The sequence below is a fragment of the Triturus cristatus genome, chromosome 1_1 (genome assembly GCF_964204655.1).
Source record: "Triturus cristatus chromosome 1_1, aTriCri1.1, whole genome shotgun sequence".
Lineage (NCBI taxonomy): Eukaryota > Metazoa > Chordata > Amphibia > Caudata > Salamandridae > Triturus > Triturus cristatus.
The window spans coordinates 201,997,751-202,021,496 of record NC_140579.1 but is presented as its reverse complement, the minus strand read 5'-3'; positions in this window follow the sequence as shown (position 1 = coordinate 202,021,496).

Here is a 23,746-nt window from a genome sequence, read left to right as displayed (position 1 = left end):
CTCACTGACTGACTCACTCACTCTCACTGACTGACTCACTCACTCTCACTGACTGAGACTCACTCTCACTGACTGACACTAACTTTCACTGACTGACACTCACTCTCACTGACTGACACTCACTCTCACTGACTGACTCACATACTCTCACTGACTGACTCAGTCTCCCTGACTGACTCACTCACTCTCACTGACTCACTCACTCTCACTGACTGACTCACTCACTCTCACTGACTGACTCGCTCACTCTCACTGACTGACTCACTCTCACTGACTCACTCTCTCTCTCACTGACTCACTCACTCTCACTGACTGACTCACTCTCACTGACTGACTCACTCTCACTGATTGACTCACTCTCACTGACTGACTCACTCACTCTCACTCACTGACTCACTCACTCTCACTGACTGACTCACTCTCACTGACTGACTCTCTCTCTCTCTCACTGACTGACTCACTCACACTCACTGACTGACTCATTCACTCTCACTGACTGACTCACTCACTCTCACTGACTGACTCACTCTCACTGACTCACTCACTCTCAATGATGTACTCACTCTCACTGACTCACTCACTCACTCTCACTGACTCACTCACTCTCACTGACTCACTCACTCTCACTGACTCACTCACTCTAACTGACTCACTGACTCTCACTGACTCACTGACTCTCACTCACTGACTGACTCACTCTCACTGACTGACTCACTCTCACTGACTGGCTCACTCTCACTGACTGAGTCACTGCATGACTCACTGGCTGACTCACTGGCTGACTCACTCACTCTCACTGACTGACTCACTCACTCTCACTGACTGACTCACTTACTCTCACTGACTGACTCACTCACTCTCACTGACTGAGACTCACTCTCACTGACTGACACTCACTCTCACTGACTGACTTACTCACTCTCACTGACTGACTCACTCACTCTCACTCACTGACTCACTCACTCTCACTGACTGACTCACTCTCACTGACTGACTCTCTCTCTCTCACTGACTGACTCACTCACACTCACTGACTGACTCACTCACTCTCACTGACTGACTCATTCACTCTCACTGACTCACTCACTCTCACTGACTCACTCACTCTCAATGATTTTCTCACCCTCACTGACTCACTCACTCACTCTCACTGACTCACTCACTCTCACTGACTCACTCACTCTCACTGACTCACTCACTCTAACGGACTCACTGACTCTCACTGACTCACTGACTCTCACTCACTGACTGACTCACTCTCACTGACTGACTCACTCTCACTGACTGGCTCACTCTCACTGACTGAGTCACTGCATGACTCACTGGCTGACTCACTGGCTGACTCACTCACTCTCACTGACTAACTCACTCACTCTCACTGACTGACTCACTTACTCTCACTGACTGACTCACTCACTCTCACTGACTGAGACTCACTCTCACTGACTGACACTCACTCTCACTGACTGACACTCACTCTCACTGACTGACACTCACTCTCACTGACTGACTCACACACTCTCACTGACTGACTCAGTCTCCCTGACTGACTCACTCACTCTCACTGACTCACTCACTCTCACTGACTGACTCACTCACTCTCACTGACTGACTCGCTCACTCTCACTGACTTACTCACTCTCACTGACTCACTCTCTCTCTCACTGACTCACTCACTCTCACTGACTGACTCACTCTCACTGACTGACTCACTCTCACTGACTGACTCACTTACTCTCACTGACTGACTCATTCACTCTCACTGACTGACTCACTCACTCTCACTGACTGACTCACTCACTCTCACTGACTGACTCACTCACTCTCACTGACTGAGACTCACTCTCACTGACTGACACTAACTTTCACTGACTGACACTCACTCTCACTGACTGACACTCACTCTCACTGACTGACTCACATACTCTCACTGACTGACTCAGTCTCCCTGACTGACTCACTCACTCTCACTGACTCACTCACTCTCACTGACTGACTCACTCACTCTCACTGACTGACTCGCTCACTCTCCCTGACTGACTCACTCTCACTGACTCACTCTCTCTCTCACTGACTCACTCATTCTCACTGACTGACTCACTTTCACTGACTGACTCACTCTCACTGATTGACTCACTCTCACTGACTGACTCACTCACTCTCACTCACTGACTGACTCACTCTCACTGACTGACTCACTCTCACTGACTGACTCTCTCTCTCTCTCACTGACTCACTCTCACTGACTGGCTCACTCTCACTGACTGAGTCACTGACTGACCCACTGGCTGACTCACTGGCTGACTCACTCACTCTCACTGACTGACTCACTCACTCTTACTGACTGACTCACTCACTCACTCTCACTGACTGACTCACTTTCTCTCACTGACTGACTGACTCACTCTAACTGACTGACTCACTCACTCTCACTGACTGACTCACTCACTCTCACTGACTGACTCACTCACTCTCACTGACTGAGACTCACTCTCACTGACTGACACTAACTCTCACTGACTGACACTCACTCTCAATGACTGACACTCACTCTCACTGACTGACTCACGTACTCTCACTGACTGACTCAGTCTCCCTGACTGACTCACTCACTCTCACTGACTCACTCACTCTCACTGACTGACTCACTCACTCTCACTGACTGACTCGCTCACTCTCACTGACTGACTCACTCTCACTGACTCACTCTCTCTCTCACTGACTCACTCACTCTCACTGACTGACTCACTCTCACTGACTGACTCACTCTCACTGATTGACTCACTCTCACTGACTGACTCACTCACTCTCACTCACTGACTCACTCACTCTCACTGACTGACTCACTCTCACTGACTGACTCACTCTCACTGACTCACTCACTCTAACGGACTCACTGACTCTCACTGACTCACTGACTCTCACTCACTGACTGACTCACTCTCACTGACTGACTCACTCTCACTGACTGGCTCACTCTCACTGACTGAGTCACTGCATGACTCACTGGCTGACTCACTGGCTGACTCACTCACTCTCACTGACTAACTCACTCACTCTCACTGACTGACTCACTTACTCTCACTGACTGACTCACTCACTCTCACTGACTGACTCACACACTCTCACTGACTGACTCAGTCTCCCTGACTGACTCACTCACTCTCACTGACTCACTCACTCTCACTGACTGACTCACTCACTCTCACTGACTGACTCGCTCACTCTCACTGACTTACTCACTCTCACTGACTCACTCTCTCTCTCACTGACTCACTCACTCTCACTGACTGACTCACTCTCACTGACTGACTCACTCTCACTGACTGACTCACTTACTCTCACTGACTGACTCATTCACTCTCACTGACTGACTCACTCACTCTCACTGACTTACTCACTCACTCTCACTGACTGACTCACTCACTCTCACTGACTGAGACTCACTCTCACTGACTGACACTAACTTTCACTGACTGACACTCACTCTCACTGACTGACACTCACTCTCACTGACTGACTCACATACTCTCACTGACTGACTCAGTCTCCCTGACTGACTCACTCACTCTCACTGACTCACTCACTCTCACTGACTGACTCACTCACTCTCACTGACTGACTCGCTCACTCTCACTGACTGACTCACTCTCACTGACTCACTCTCTCTCTCACTGACTCACTCATTCTCACTGACTGACTCACTTTCACTGACTGACTCACTCTCACTGATTGACTCACTCTCACTGACTGACTCACTCACTCTCACTCACTGACTGACTCACTCTCACTGACTGACTCACTCTCACTGACTGACTCTCTCTCTCTCTCACTGACTCACTCTCACTGACTGGCTCACTCTCACTGACTGAGTCACTGACTGACCCACTGGCTGACTCACTGGCTGACTCACTCACTCTCACTGACTGACTCACTCACTCTTACTGACTGACTCACTCACTCACTCTCACTGACTGACTCACTTTCTCTCACTGACTGACTGACTCACTCTCACTGACTGACTCACTCACTCTCACTGACTGACTCACTCACTCTCACTGACTGACTCACTCACTCTCACTGACTGAGACTCACTCTCACTGACTGACACTAACTCTCACTGACTGACACTCACTCTCAATGACTGACACTCACTCTCACTGACTGACTCAAGTACTCTCACTGACTGACTCAGTCTCCCTGACTGACTCACTCACTCTCACTGACTCGCTCACTCTCACTGACTGACTCACTCACTCTCACTGACTGACTCGCTCACTCTCACTGACTGACTCACTCTCACTGACTCACTCTCTCTCTCACTGACTCACTCACTCTCACTGACTGACTCACTCTCACTGACTGACTCACTCTCACTAATTGACTCACTCTCACTGACTGACTCACTCACTCTCACTCACTGACTCACTCACTCTCACTGACTGACTCACTCTCACTGACTGACTCTCTCTCTCTCACTGACTGACTCACTCACACTCACTGACTGAATTACTCACTCTCACTGACTGACTCACTCACTCTCACTGACTCACTCACTCTCACTGACTCACTCACTCTCAATGATTTACTCACTCTCACTGACTCACTCACTCACTCTCACTGACTCACTCACTCTCACTGACTCACTCACTCTAACTGACTCACTGACTCTCACTGACTCACTGACTCTCACTCACTGACTGACTCACTCTCACTGACTGGCTCACTCTCACTGACTGGCTCACTCTCACTGACTGAGTCACTGCATGACTCACTGGCTGACTCACTGGCTGACTCACTCACTCTCACTGACTGACTCACTCACTCTCACTGACTCACTCACTTACTCTCACTGACTGACTCACTCACTCTCACTGACTGAGACTCACTCTCACTGACTGACACTCACTCTCACTGACTGACACTCACTCTCACTGACTGACACTCACTCTCACTGACTGAGTCACGCACTCTCACTGACTGACTCAGTCTCCCTGACTGACTCACTCACTCTCACTGACTCGCTCACTCTCACTTACTGACTCACTCACTCTCACTGACTGACTCGCTCACTCTCATTGACTGACTCACTCTCACTGACTCACTCTCTCTCTCACTGACTCACTCACTCTCACTGACTGACTCACTCTCACTGACTGACTCACTCTCACTGATTGACTCACTCTCACTGACTGACTCACTCACTCTCACTGACTGACTCACTCACTCTCACTGACTGACTCACTCTCACTGACTGACTCTCTCTCTCTCACTGACTGACTCACTCACACTCACTGACTGACTCACTCACTCTCACTGACTGACTCACTCACTCTCACTGACTCACTCACTCTCACTGACTCACTCACTCTCAATGATTTACTCACTCTCACTGACTCACTCACTCACTCTCACTCACTCACTCACTCACTCTCACTGACTCACTCACTCTCACTGACTCACTCACTCTAACTGACTCACTGACTCTCACTGACTCAGTGACTCTCACTCACTGACTGACTCACTCTCACTGACTGACTCACTCTCACTGACTGGCTCACTCTCACTGACTCACTCACTCTCACTGACTCACTCACTCTAACTGACTCACTGACTCTCACTGACTCACTGACTCTCACTCACTGACTGACTCACTCTCACTGACTGACTCACTCTCACTGACTGGCTCACTCTCACTGACTGAGTCACTGCATGACTCACTGGCTGACTCACTGGCTGACTCACTCACTCTCACTGACTAACTCACTCACTCTCTCTGACTGACTCACTCACTCTCACTGACTGAGACTCACTCTCACTGACTGACACTCACTCTCACTGACTGACACTCACTCTCACTGACTGACACTCACTCTCACTGACTGACTCACGCACTCTCACTGACTGACTCAGTCTCCCTGACTGACTCACTCACTCTCACTGACTCACTCACTCTCACTGACTGACTCACTCACTCTCACTGACTGACTCGCTCACTCTCATTGACTTACTCACTCTCACTGACTCACTCTCTCTCTCACTGACTCACTCACTCTCACTGACTGACTCACTCTCACTGACTGACTCACTCTCACTGACTGACTCACTTACTCTCACTGACTGACTCATTCACTCTCACTGACTGACTCACTCACTCTCACTGACTGACTCACTCACTCTCACTGACTGACTCACTCACTCTCACTGACTGAGACTCACTCTCACTGACTGACACTAACTTTCACTGACTGACACTCACTCTCACTGACTGACACTCACTCTCACTGACTGACTCACATACTCTCACTGACTGACTCAGTCTCCCTGACTGACTCACTCACTCTCACTGACTCACTCACTCTCACTGACTGACTCACTCACTCTCACTGACTGACTCGCTCACTCTCACTGACTGACTCACTCTCACTGACTCACTCTCTCTCTCTCACTGACTCACTCACTCTCACTGACTGACTCACTTTCACAGACTGACTCACTCTCACTGATTGACTCACTCTCACTGACTGACTCACTCACTCTCACTCACTGACTCACTCACTCTCACTGACTGACTCACTCTCACTGACTGACTCACTCTCACTGACTGACTCACTCTCACTGACTGGCTCACTCTCACTGACTGAGTCACTGACTGACCCACTAGCTGACTCACTGGCTGACTCACTCACTCTCACTGACTGACTCACTCACTCTTACTGACTGACTCACTCACTCACTCTCACTGACTGACTCACTTTCTCTCACTGACTGACTGACTCACTCTCACTGACTGACTCACTCACTCTCACTGACTGACTCACTCACTCTCACTGACTGACTCACTCACTCTCACTGACTGAGACTCACTCTCACTGACTGACACTAACTCTCACTGACTGACACTCACTCTCACTGACTGACACTCACTCTCACTGACTGACTCACGTACTCTCACTGACTGACTCAGTCTCCCTGACTGACTCACTCACTCTCACTGACTCACTCACTCTCACTGACTGAATCACTCACTCTCACTGACTGACTCGCTCACTCTCACTGACTGACTCACTCTCACTGACTCACTCTCTCTCTCACTGACTCACTCACTCTCACTGACTGACTCACTCTCACTGACTGACTCACTCTCACTGATTGACTCACTCTCACTGACTGACTCACTCACTCTCACTCACTGACTCACTCACTCTCACTGACTGACTCACTCTCACTGACTGACTCTCTCTCTCTCACTGACTGACTCACTCACACTCACTGACTGACTTACTCACTCTCACTGACTGACTCACTCACTCTCACTGACTCACTCACTCTCACTGACTCACTCACTCTCAATGATTTACTCACTCTCACTGACTCACTCACTCACTCTCACTGACTGACTCACTCACTCTCACTGACTCACTCACTCTCACTGACTCACTCACTCTCAATGATTTACTCACTCTCACTGACTCACTCACTCACTCTCACTGACTCACTCACTCTCACTGACTCACTCACTCTAACTGACTCACTGACTCTCACTGACTCACTGACTCTCACTCACTGACTGACTCACTCTCACTGACTGGCTCACTCTCACTGACTGGCTCACTCTCACTGACTGAGTCACTGCATGACTCACTGGCTGACTCACTGGCTGACTCACTCACTCTCACTGACTGACTCACTCACTCTCACTGACTCACTCACTTACTCTCACTGACTGACTCACTCACTCTCACTGACTGAGACTCACTCTCACTGACTGACACTCACTCTCACTGACTGACACTCACTCTCACTGACTGACACTCACTCTCACTGACTCACTCACTCTCAATGATTTACTCACTCTCACTGACTCACTCACTCACTCTCACTCACTCACTCACTCACTCTCACTGACTCACTCACTCTCACTGACTCACTCACTCTAACTGACTCACTGACTCTCACTGACTCAGTGACTCTCACTCACTGACTCTCTCTCTCTCACTGACTGACTCACTCACACTCACTGACTGACTCACTCACTCTCACTGACTGACTCACTCACTCTCACTGACTTACTCACTCTCACTGACACTCACCCACTCTCACACACTGACTAACTCACTCTCACTGACTGACTCCCTCTCACTGACTCACTCTCACTGACTCACTCTCACTGACTGACTCACTCTCACTGACTGACTCACTCTCACTGACTGGCTCACTCTCACTGACTGAGTCACTGACTGACCCACTGGCTGACTCACTGGCTGACTCACTCACTCTCACTGACTGACTCACTGACTCTTACTGACTGACTCACTCACTCTCACTGACTGACTCACATACTCTCACTGACTGACTCACTCACTCTCACTGACTGACTCACTCACTCTCACTGACTGACTCACTCACTCTCACTGACTGACTCACTCACTCTCACTGACTGAGACTCACTCTCACTGACTGACACTAACTTTCACTGACTGACACTCACTCTCACTGACTGACACTCACTCTCACTGACTGACTCACATACTCTCACTGACTGACTCAGTCTCCCTGACTGACTCACTCACTCTCACTGACTCACTCACTCTCACTGACTGACTCACTCACTCTCACTGACTGACTCGCTCACTCTCACTGACTGACTCACTCTCACTGACTCACTCTCTCTCTCACTGACTCACTCACTCTCACTGACTGACTCACTCTCACTGACTGACTCACTCTCACTGATTGACTCACTCTCACTGACTGACTCACTCACTCTCACTCACTGACTCACTCACTCTCACTGACTGACTCACTCTCACTGACTGACTCTCTCTCTCTCTCACTGACTGACTCACTCACACTCACTGACTGACTCATTCACTCTCACTGACTGACTCACTCACTCTCACTGACTGACTCACTCTCACTGACTCACTCACTCTCAATGATTTACTCACTCTGACTGACTCACTCACTCTCACTGACTCACTCACTCTCACTGACTCACTCACTCTCACTGACTCACTCACTCTAACTGACTCACTGACTCTCACTGACTCACTGACTCTCACTCACTGACTGACTCACTCTCACTGACTGACTCACTCTCACTGACTGGCTCACTCTCACTGACTGAGTCACTGCATGACTCACTGGCTGACTCACTGGCTGACTCACTCACTCTCACTGACTGACTCACTCACTCTCACTGACTGACTCACTTACTCTCACTGACTGACTCACTCACTCTCACTGACTGACTCACTCTCACTGACTGACTCTCTCTCTCTCACTGACTGACTCACTCACACTCACTGACTGACTCACTCACTCTCACTGACTGACTCACTCACTCTCACTGACTCACTCACTCTCACTGACTCACTCACTCTCAATGATTTACTCACCCTCACTGACTCACTCACTCACTCTCACTGACTCACTCACTCTCACTGACTCACTCACTCTCACTGACTCACTCACTCTAACGGACTCACTGACTCTCACTGACTCACTGACTCTCACTCACTGACTGACTCACTCTCACTGACTGACTCACTCTCACTGACTGGCTCACTCTCACTGACTGAGTCACTGCATGACTCACTGGCTGACTCACTGGCTGACTCACTCACTCTCACTGACTAACTCACTCACTCTCACTGACTGACTCACTTACTCTCACTGACTGACTCACTCACTCTCACTGACTGAGACTCACTCTCACTGACTGACACTCACTCTCACTGACTGACACTCACTCTCACTGACTGACACTCACTCTCACTGACTGACTCACGCACTCTCACTGACTGACTCAGTCTCCCTGACTGACTCACTCACTCTCACTGACTCACTCACTCTCACTGACTGACTCACTCACTCTCACTGACTGACTCGCTCACTCTCACTGACTTACTCACTCTCACTGACTCACTCTCTCTCTCACTGACTCACTCACTCTCACTGACTGACTCACTCTCACTGACTGACTCACTCTCACTGACTGACTCACTTACTCTCACTGACTGACTCATTCACTCTCACTGACTGACTCACTCACTCTCACTGACTGACTCACTCACTCTCACTGACTGAGACTCACTCTCACTGACTGACACTAACTTTCACTGACTGACACTCACTCTCACTGACTGACACTCACTCTCACTGACTGACTCACATACTCTCACTGACTGACTCAGTCTCCCTGACTGACTCACTCACTCTCACTGACTCACTCACTCTCACTGACTGACTCACTCACTCTCACTGACTGACTCGCTCACTCTCACTGACTGACTCACTCTCACTGACTCACTCTCTCTCTCACTGACTCACTCACTCTCACTGACTGACTCACTTTCACTGACTGACTCACTCTCACTGATTGACTCACTCTCACTGACTGACTCACTCACTCTCACTCACTGACTCACTCACTCTCACTGACTGACTCACTCTCACTGACTGACTCACTCTCACTGACTGACTCACTCTCACTGACTGGCTCACTCTCACTGACTGAGTCACTGACTGACCCACTGGCTGACTCACTGGCTGACTCACTCACTCTCACTGACTGACTCACTCACTCTTACTGACTGACTCACTCACTCACTCTCACTGACTGACTCACTTTCTCTCACTGACTGACTGACTCACTCTCACTGACTGACTCACTCACTCTCACTGACTGACTCACTCACTCTCACTGACTGACTCACTCACTCTCACTGACTGAGACTCACTCTCACTGACTGACACTAACTCTCACTGACTGACACTCACTCTCACTGACTGACACTCACTCTCACTGACTGACTCACGTACTCTCACTGACTGACTCAGTCTCCCTGACTGACTCACTCACTCTCACTGACTCACTCACTCTCACTGACTGACTCACTCACTCTCACTGACTGACTCGCTCACTCTCACTGACTGACTCACTCTCACTGACTCACTCTCTCTCTCACTGACTCACTCACTCTCACTGACTGACTCACTCTCACTGACTGACTCACTCTCACTGATTGACTCACTCTCACTGACTGACTCACTCACTCTCACTCACTGACTCACTCACTCTCACTGACTGACTCACTCTCACTGACTGACTCTCTCTCTCTCACTGACTGACTCACTCACACTCACTGACTGACTTACTCACTCTCACTGACTGACTCACTCACTCTCACTGACTCACTCACTCTCACTGACTCACTCACTCTCAATGATTTACTCACTCTCACTGACTCACTCACTCACTCTCACTGACTCACTCACTCTCACTGACTCACTCACTCTAACTGACTCACTGACTCTCACTGACTCACTGACTCTCACTCACTGACTGACTCACTCTCACTGACTGGCTCACTCTCACTGACTGGCTCACTCTCACTGACTGAGTCACTGCATGACTCACTGGCTGACTCACTGGCTGACTCACTCACTCTCACTGACTGACTCACTCACTCTCACTGACTCACTCACTTACTCTCACTGACTGACTCACTCACTCTCACTGACTGAGACTCACTCTCACTGACTGACACTCACTCTCACTGACTGACACTCACTCTCACTGACTGACACTCACTCTCACTGACTGACACTCACTCTCACTGACTGAGTCAGTCTCCCTGACTGACTCACTCACTCTCACTGACTCGCTCACTCTCACTGACTGACTCACTCACTCTCACTGACTGACTCGCTCACTCTCATTGACTGACTCACTCTCACTGACTCACTCTCTCTCTCACTGACTCACTCACTCTCACTGATTGACTCACTCTCACTGACTGACTCACTCACTCTCACTCACTGACTCACTCACTCTCACTGACTGACTCACTCTCACTGACTGACTCTCTCTCTCTCTCACTGACTGACTCACTCACACTCACTGACTGACTCACTCACTCACTCTCACTGACTGACTCACTCACTCTCACTGACTGACTCACTCTCACTGACTCACTCACTCTCAATGATTTACTCACTCTCACTGACTCACTCACTCACTCTCACTGACTCACTCACTCTCACTGACTCACTCACTCTCACTGACTCACTCACTCTAACTGACTCACTGACTCTCACTGACTCACTGACTCTCACTCACTGACTGACTCACTCTCACTGACTGACTGACTCTCACTGACTGGCTCACTCTCACTGACTGAGTCACTGCATGACTCACTGGCTGACTCACTGGCTGACTCACTCACTCTCACTGACTGACTCACTCACTCTCACTGACTGACTCACTTACTCTCACTGACTGACTCACTCACTCTCACTGACTGAGACTCACTCTCACTGACTGACACTCACTCTCATTGACTGACTTACTCACTCTCACTGACTGACTCACTCACTCTCACTCACTGACTCACTCACTCTCACTGACTGACTCACTCTCACTGACTGACTCTCTCTCGCTCACTGACTGACTCACTCACACTCACTGACTGACTCACTCACTCTCACTGACTGACTCACTCACTCTCACTGACTCACTCACTCTCACTGACTCACTCACTCTCACTGACTCACTCACTCTCACTGACTCACTCACTCTAACTGACTCACTGACTCTCACTGACTCACTGACTCTCACTCACTGACTGACTCACTCTCACTGACTGACTCACTCTCACTGACTGGCTCACTCTCACTGACTGAGTCACTGCATGACTCACTGGCTGACTAACTGGCTGACTCACTCACTCTCACTGACTGACTCACTCACTCTCACTGACTGACTCTCTCTCTCTCACTGACTGACTCACTCACACTCACTGACTGACTCACTCACTCTCACTGACTGACTCACTCACTCTCACTGACTGACTCACTCTCACTGACACTCACCCACTCTCACACACTGACTAACTCACTCTCACTGACTGACTCCCTCTCACTGACTCACTCTCACTGACTCACTCTCACTGACTGACTCACTCTCACTGACTGACTCACTCTCACTGACTGGCTCACTCTCAATGACTGAGTCACTGACTGACCCACTGGCTGACTCACTGGCTGACTCACTCACTCTCACTGACTGACTCACTCACTCTTACTGACTGACTCACTCACTCTCACTGACTGACTCACTCACTCTCACTGACTGACTCACTCACTCTCACTGACTGACTCACTCACTCTCACTGACTGAGACTCACTCTCACTGACTGACACTAACTTTCACCGACTGACACTCATTCTCACTGACTGACACTCACTCTCACTGACTGACTCACATACTCTCACTGACTGACTCAGTCTCCCTGACTGACTCACTCACTCTCACTGACTCACTCACTCTCACTGACTGAATCACTCACTCTCACTGACTGACTCGCTCACTCTCACTGACTGACTCACTCTCACTGACTCACTCTCTCTCTCACTGACTCACTGACTCTCACTGACTGACTCACTCTCACTGACTGACTCACTCTTACTGATTGACTCACTCTCACTGACTGACTCACTTACTCTCACTCACTGACTCACTCACTCTCACTGACTGACTCACTCTCACTGACTGACTCTCTCTCTCTCTCACTGACTGACTCACTCACACTCACTGACTGACTCACTCACTCTCACTGACTGACTCACTCACTCTCACTGACTGACTCACTCTCACTGACTCACTCACTCTCAATGATTTACTCACTCTCACTGACTCACTCACTCACTCTCACTGACTCACTCACTCTCACTGACTCACTCACTCTCACTGACTCACTCACTCTAACTGACTCACTGACTCTCACTGACTCACTGACTCTCACTCACTGACTGACTCACTCTCACTGACTGACTCACTCTCACTGACTGGCTCACTCTCACTGACTGAGTCACTGCATGACTCACTGGCTGACTCACTGGCTGACTCACTCACTCTCACTGACTGACTCACTCACTCTCACTGACTGACTCACTCACACTCACTGACTGACTCACTCACTCTCACTGACTGAGACTCACTCTCACTGACTGACACTCACTCTCACTGACTGACTTACTCACTCTCACTGACTGACTCATTCACTCTCACTCACTGACTCACTCACTCTCACTGACTGACTCACTCTCACTGACTGACTCTCTCTCTCTCACTGACTGACTGACTCACACTCACTGACTGACTCACTCACTCTCACTGACTGACTCACTCACTCTCACTGACTCACTCACTCTCACTGACTCACTCACTCTCAATGATTTACTCACTCTCACTGACTCACTCACTCACTCTCACTGACTCACTCACTCTCACTGACTCACTCACTCTCACTGACTCACTCACTCTAACTGACTCACTGACTCTCACTGACTCACTGACTCTCACTCACTGACTGACTCACTCTCACTGACTGACTCACTCTCACTGACTGGCTCACTCTCACTGACTGAGTCACTGCATGACTCACTGGCTGACTAACTGGCTGACTCACTCACTCTCACTGACTGACTCACTCACTCTCACTGACTGACTCACTTACTCTCACTGACTGACTCACTCACTCTCACTGACTGACACTCACTCTCACTGACTGACACTCACTCTCACTGACTGACACTCACTCTCACTGACTGACACTCACTCTCACTGACTGACTCACGCACTCTCACTGACTGACTCAGTCTCCCTGACTGACTCACTCACTCTCACTGACTCACTCACTCTCACTGACTGACTCACTCACTCTCACTGACTGACTCGCTCACTCTCACTGACTTACTCACTCTCACTGACTCACTCTCTCTCTCACTGACTCACTCACTCTCACTGACTGACTCACTCTCACTGACTGACTCACTCTCACTGATTGACTCACTCTCACTGACTGACTCACTCACTCTCACTGACTGACTCACTCACTCTCACTGACTGACTCACTCTCACTGACTGACTCACTCTCACTGACTGGCTCCCTCTCACTGACTGAGTCACTGACTGACCCACTGGCTGACTCACTGGCTGACTCACTCACTCTCACTGACTGACTCACTCTTACTGACTGACTCACTCACTCCCACTGACTGACTCACTTACTCTCACTGACTGACTGACTCACTCTCACTGACTGACTCACTCACTCTCACTGACTGACTCACTCACTCTCACTGACTGACTCACTCACTCTCACTGACTGAGACTCACTCTCACTGACTGACACTAACTTTCACTGACTGACACTCACTCTCACTGACTGACACTCACTCTCACTGACTGACTCACATACTCTCACTGACTGACTCAGTCTCCCTGACTGACTCACTCACTCTCACTGACTCACTCACTCTCACTGACTGACTCACTCACTCTCACTGACTGACTCGCTCACTCTCACTGACTGACTCACTCTCACTGACTCACTCTCTCTCTCACTGACTCACTCACTCTCACTGACTGACTAACTCTCACTGACTGACTCACTCTCACTGATTGACTCACTCTCACTGACTGACTCACTCACTCTCACTCACTGACTCACTCACTCTCACTGACTGACTGACTCTCACTGACTGACTCTCTCTCTCTCTCACTGACTGACTCACTCACACTCACTGACTGACTCACTCACTCTCACTGACTGACTCACTCACTCTCACTGACTGACTCACTCTCACTGACTCACTCACTCTCAATGATTTACTCACTCTCACTGACTCACTCACTCACTCTCACTGACTCACTCACTCTCACTGACTCCTTCACTCTAACTGACTCACTGACTCTCACTGACTCACTGACTCTCACTCACTGACTGACTCACTCTCACTGACTGACTCACTCTCACTGACTAGCTCACTCTCACTGACTGAGTCACTGCATGACTCACTGGCTGACTCACTGGCTGACTCACTCACTCTCACTGACTGACTCACTCACTCTCACTGACTGACTCACTTACTCTCACTGACTGGCTCACTCACTCTCACTGACTGAGACTCACTCTCACTGACTGACACTCACTCTCACTGACTGACTTACTCACTCTCACTGACTGACTCACTCACTCTCACTCACTGACTCACTCACTCTCACTGACTGACTCACTCTCACTGACTGACTCTCTCTCTCTCACTGACTGACTGACTCACTCACACTCACTGACTGACTCACTCACTCTCACTGACTCACTCACTCTCACTGACTCACTCACTCTCAATGATTTACTCACTCTCACTGACTTACTCACTCACTCTCACTGACTCACTCACTCTCGCTGACTCACTCACTCTCACTGACTCACTCACTCTAACTGACTCACTGACTCTCACTGACTCACTCCCTCTCACTGACTAACTCACTCTCACTGACTGACTCTCTCTCTCTCTCACTGACTGACTGACTCACACTCACTGACTGACTCACTCACTCTCACTGACTGACTCACTCACTCTCACTGACTCACTCACTCTCACTGACTCACTCACTCTCAATGACTCACTCACTCTCACTGACTCACTCACTCACTCTCACTGACTCACTCACTCACTCTCACTGACTCACTCAGTCTCACTGACTCACTCACTCTAACTGACTCACTGACTCTCACTGACTCACTGACTCTCACTCACTGACTGACTCACTCTTACTGACTGACTCACTCTCACTGACTGGCTCACTCTCACTGACTGAGTCACTGCATGACTCATTGGCTGACTCACTGGCTGACTCACTCACTCTCACTGACTGACTGACTCACTCACTCTCACTGACTGACTCACTCACTCGCACTGACTGACTCACTTACTCTCACTGACTGACTCACTCTCACTGACTGACTCACTCACTCTCACTGACTGACTCACTCACTCTCACTGACTGACTCACTCACTCTCACTGACTGAGACTCACTCTCACTGACTGAAACTCACTCTCACTGACTGACACTCACTCTCACTGACTGACTCACTCTCACTGACTCACTCTCACTGACTCACTCTCACTGACTGACTCACTCTCACTGACTGGCTCACTCTCACTGACTGAGTCACTGACTGACTCACTGGCTGACTCACTGGCTGACTCACTCACTCTCACTGACTGACTTACTCACTCTCACTGACTGACTCACTCACTCTCACTGACTGACTCACTCACTCTCACTGACTGACTCACTTACTCTCACTGACTGACTCACTCTCACTGACTGACTCACTCACCATCACTGACTGACTCACTCACTCTCACTGACTGACTCACTCTCACTGACTGACTCTCTCTCTCACTGACTGACTCACTCACACTCACTGACTGACTCACTCACTCTCACTGACTGACTCACTCTCACTGACTCACTCACTCTCAATGATTTACTCACTCTCACTGACTCACTCACTCACTCTCACTGACTCACTCACTCTCACTGACTCACTCACTCTCACTGACTCACTCACTCTAACTGAATCACTGACTCTCACTGACTCACTGACTCTCACTCACTGACTGACTCACTCTCACTGACTGACTCACTCTCACTGACTGGCTCACTCTCACTGACTGAGTCACTGCATGACTCACTGGCTGACTCACTGGCTGACTCACTCACTCTCACTGACTGACTCACTCACTCCCACTGACTGACTCACTTACTCTCACTGACTGACTCACTCACTCTCACTGACTGAGACTCACTCTCACTGACTGACACTCACTCCCACTGACTGACTTACTCACTCTCACTGACTGACTCACTCTCTCTCTCACTGACTCACTCACTCTCACTGACTGACTCACTCTCACTGACTGACTCACTCTCACTGACTGACTCACTCACTCTCACTGACTGACTCACTCACTCTCACTGACTGACTCGCTCACTCTCACTGACTGACTCACTCTCACTGACTCACTCTCTCTCTCACTGACTCACTCACTCTCACTGACTGACTCACTCTCACTGACTGACTCACTCTCACTGATTGACTCACTCTCACTGACTGACTCACTCACTCTCACTGACTGACTCTCTCTCTCACTGACTGACTCACTCACACTCACTGACTGACTCACTCACTCTCACTGACTGACTCACTCTCACTGACTCACTCACTCTCAATGAGTTACTCACTCTCACTGACTCACTCACTCACTCTCACTGACTCACTCACTCTCACTGACTCACTCACTCTCACTGACTCACTCACTCTAACTGACTCACTGACTCTCACTGACTCACTGACTCTCACTCACTGACTGACTCACTCTCACTGACTGACTCACTCTCACTGACTGGCTCACTCTCACTGACTGAGTCACTGCATGACTCACTGGCTGACTCACTGGCTGACTCACTCACTCTCACTGACTGACTCACTCACTCTCACTGACTGACTCACTTACTCTCACTGACTGACTCACTCACTCTCACTGACTGAGACTCACTCTCACTGACTGACACTCACTCTCATTGACTGACTTACTCACTCTCACTGACTGACTCACTCACTCTCACTCACTGACTCACTCACTCTCACTGACTGACTCACTCTCACTGACTGACTCTCTCTCTCTCACTGACTGACTCACTCACACTCACTGACTGACTCACTCACTCTCACTGACTGACTCACTCACTCTCACTGACTGACTCACTCTCACTGACACTCACCCACTCTCACACACTGACTAACTCACTCTCACTGACTGACTCCCTCTCACTGACTCACTCTCACTGACTCACTCTCACTGACTGACTCACTCTCACTGACTGACTCACTCTCACTGACTGGCTCACTCTCACTGACTGAGTCACTGACTGACCCACTGGCTGACTCACTGGCTGACTCACTCACTCTCACTGACTGACTCACTGACTCTTACTGACTGACTCACTCACTCTCACTGACTGACTCACTTACTCTCACTGACTGACTCACTCACTCTCACTGACTGACTGACTCACTCTCACTGACTGACTCACTCACTCTCACTGACTGACTCACTCACTCTCACTGACTGAGACTCACTCTCACTGACTGACACTAACTTTCACTGACTGACACTCACTCTCACTGACTGACACTCACTCTCACTGACTGACTCACATACTCTCACTGACTGACTCAGTCTCCCTGACTGACTCACTCACTCTCACTGACTCACTCACTCTCACTGACTGACTCACTCACTCTCACTGACTGACACGCTCACTCTCACTGACTGACTCACTCTCTCTCTCACTGACTCACTCACTCTCACTGACTGACTCACTCTCACTGACTGACTCACTCTCACTGATTGACTCACTCTTACTGACTGACTCACTCACTCTCACTCACTGACTCACTCACTCTCACTGACTGACTCACTCTCACTGACTGACTCTCTCTCTCTCTCACTGACTGACTCACTCACACTCACTGACTGACTCACTCACTCTCACTGACTGACTCACTCACTCTCACTGACTGACTCACTCTCACTGACTCACTCACTCTCAATGATTTACTCACTCTCACTGACTCACTCACTCACTCTCACTGACTCACTCACTCTCACTGACTCACTCACTCTCACTGACTCACTCACTCTAACTGACTCACTGACTCTCACTGACTCACTGACTCTCACTCACTGACTGACTCACTCTCACTGACTGACTCACTCTCACTGACTGGCTCACTCTCACTGACTGAGTCACTGCATGACTCACTGGCTGACTCACTGGCTGACTCACTCACTCTCACTGACTGACTCACTCACTCTCACTGACTGACTCACTTACTCTCACTGACTGACTCACTCACTCTCACTGACTGAGACTCACTCTCACTGACTGACACTCACTCTCACTGACTGACTTACTCACTCTCACTGACTGACTCACTCACTCTCACTCACTGACTCACTCACTCTCACTGACTGACTCACTCTCACTGACTGACTCTCTCTCTCTCACTGACTGACTCACTCACACTCACTGACTGACTCACTCACTCTCACTGACTGACTCACTCACTCTCACTGACTCACTCACTCTCACTGACTCACTCACTCTCAATGATTTACTCACCCTCACTGACTCACTCACTCACTCTCACTGACTCACTGACTCTCACTGACTCACTGACTCTCACTCACTGACTGACTCACTCTCACTGACTGACTCACTCTCACTGACTAGCTCACTCTCACTGACTGAGTCACTGCATGACTCACTGGCTGACTCACTGGCTGACTCACTCACTCTCACTGACTGACTCACTCACTCTCACTGACTGACTCACTTACTCTCACTGACTGGCTCACTCACTCTCACTGACTGAGACTCACTCTCACTGACTGACACTCACTCTCACTGACTGACTTACTCACTCTCACTGACTGACTCACTCACTCTCACTCACTGACTCACTCACTCTCACTCACTGACTCACTCTCACTGACTGACTCTCTCTCTCTCACTGACTGACTGACTCACTCACACTCACTGACTGACTCACTCACTCTCACTGACTCACTCACTCTCACTGACTCACTCACTCTCAATGATTTACTCACTCTCACTGACTTACTCACTCACTCTCACTGACTCACTCACTCTCGCTGACTCACTCACTCTCACTGACTCACTCACTCTAACTGACTCACTGACTCTCACTGACTCACTCCCTCTCACTGACTAACTCACTCTCACTGACTGACTCTCTCTCTCTCTCACTGACTGACTGACTCACACTCACTGACTGACTCACTCACTCTCACTGACTGACTCACTCACTCTCACTGACTCACTCACTCTCACTGACTCACTCACTCTCAATGACTCACTCACTCTCACTGACTCACTCACTCACTCTCACTGACTCACTCACTCACTCTCACTGACTCACTCAGTCTCACTGACTCACTCACTCTAACTGACTCACTGACTCTCACTGACTCACTGACTCTCACTCACTGACTGACTCACTCTTACTGACTGACTCACTCTCACTGACTGGCTCACTCTCACTGACTGAGTCACTGCATGACTCATTGGCTGACTCACTGGCTGACTCACTCACTCTCACTGACTGACTGACTCACTCACTCTCACTGACTGACTCACTCACTCGCACTGACTGACTCACTTACTCTCACTGACTGACTCACTCTCACTGACTGACTCACTCACTCTCACTGACTGACTCACTCACTCTCACTGACTGACTCACTCACTCTCACTGACTGAGACTCACTCTCACTGACTGAAACTCACTCTCACTGACTGACACTCACTCTCACTGACTGACTCACTCTCACTGACTCACTCTCACTGACTCACTCTCACTGACTGACTCACTCTCACTGACTGGCTCACTCTCACTGACTGAGTCACTGACTGACTCACTGGCTGACTCACTGGCTGACTCACTCACTCTCACTGACTGACTTACTCACTCTCACTGACTGACTCACTCACTCTCACTGACTGACTCACTCACTCTCACTGACTGACTCACTTACTCTCACTGACTGACTCACTCTCACTGACTGACTCACTCACCATCACTGACTGACTCACTCACTCTCACTGACTGACTCACTCTCACTGACTGACTCTCTCTCTCACTGACTGACTCACTCACACTCACTGACTGACTCACTCACTCTCACTGACTGACTCACTCTCACTGACTCACTCACTCTCAATGATTTACTCACTCTCACTGACTCACTCACTCACTCTCACTGACTCACTCACTCTCACTGACTCACTCACTCTCACTGACTCACTCACTCTAACTGAATCACTGACTCTCACTGACTCACTGACTCTCACTCACTGACTGACTCACTCTCACTGACTGACTCACTCTCACTGACTGGCTCACTCTCACTGACTGAGTCACTGCATGACTCACTGGCTGACTCACTGGCTGACTCACTCACTCTCACTGACAGACTCACTCACTCTCACTGACTGACTCACTTACTCTCACTGACTGACTCACTCACTCTCACTGACTGAGACTCACTCTCACTGACTGACACTCACTCCCACTGACTGACTTACTCACTCTCACTGACTGACTCACTCTCTCTCTCACTGACTCACTCACTCTCACTGACTGACTCACTCTCACTGACTGACTCACTCTCACTGACTGACTCACTCACTCTCACTGACTGACTCACTCACTCTCACTGACTGACTCGCTCACTCTCACTGACTGACTCACTCTCACTGACTCACTCTCTCTCTCACTGACTCACTCACTCTCACTGACTGACTCACTCTCACTGACTGACTCACTCTCACTGATTGACTCACTCACTCTCACTGACTGACTCACTCACTCTCACTGACTGACTCGCTCACTCTCACTGACTGACTCACTCTCACTGACTCACTTACTCTCACTGACTGACTCACTCACTCTCACTGACTGAGACTCACTCTCACTGACTGACACTCACTCTCACTGACTGACTTACTCACTCTCACTGACTGACTCACTCACTCTCACTCACTGACTCACTCACTCTCACTGACTGACTCACTCTCACTGACTGACTCTCTCTCTCTCACTGACTGACTCACTCACACTCACTGACTGACTCACTCACTCTCACTGACTGACTCACTCACTCTCACTGACTCACTCACTCTCACTGACTCACTCACTCTCAATGATTTACTCACCCTCACTGACTCACTCACTCACTCTCACTGACTCACTCACTCTCACTGACTCACTCACTCTCACTGACTCACTCACTCTAACGGACTCACTGACTCTCACTGACTCACTGACTCTCACTCACTGACTGACTCACTCTCACTGACTGACTCACTCTCACTGACTGGCTCACTCTCACTGACTGAGTCACTGCATGACTCACTGGCTGACTCACTGGCTGACTCACTCACTCTCACTGACTAACTCACTCACTCTCACTGACTGACTCACTTACTCTCACTGACTGACTCACTCACTCTCACTGACTGAGACTCACTCTCACTGACTGACACTCACTCTCACTGACTGACACTCACTCTCACTGACTGACACTCACTCTCACTGACTGACTCACGCACTCTCACTGACTGACTCAGTCTCCCTGACTGACTCACTCACTCTCACTGACTCACTCACTCTCACTGACTGACTCACTCACTCTCACTGACTGACTCGCTCACTCTCACTGACTTACTCACTCTCACTGACTCACTCTCTCTCTCACTGACTCACTCACTCTCACTGACTGACTCACTCTCACTGACTGACTCACTCTCACTGACTGACTCACTTACTCTCACTGACTGACTCATTCACTCTCACTGACTGACTCACTCACTCTCACTGACTGACTCACTCACTCTCACTGACTGACTCACTCACTCTCACTGACTGAGACTCACTCTCACTGACTGACACTAACTTTCACTGACTGACACTCACTCTCACTGACTGACACTCACTCTCACTGACTGACTCACATACTCTCACTGACTGACTCAGTCTCCCTGACTGACTCACTCACTCTCACTGACTCACTCACTCTCACTGACTGACTCACTCACTCTCACTGACTGACTCGCTCACTCTCACTGACTGACTCACTCTCACTGACTCACTCTCTCTCTCACTGACTCACTCACTCTCACTGACTGACTCACTTTCACTGACTGACTCACTCTCACTGATTGACTCACTCTCACTGACTGACTCACTCACTCTCACTCACTGACTCACTCACTCTCACTGACTGACTCACTCT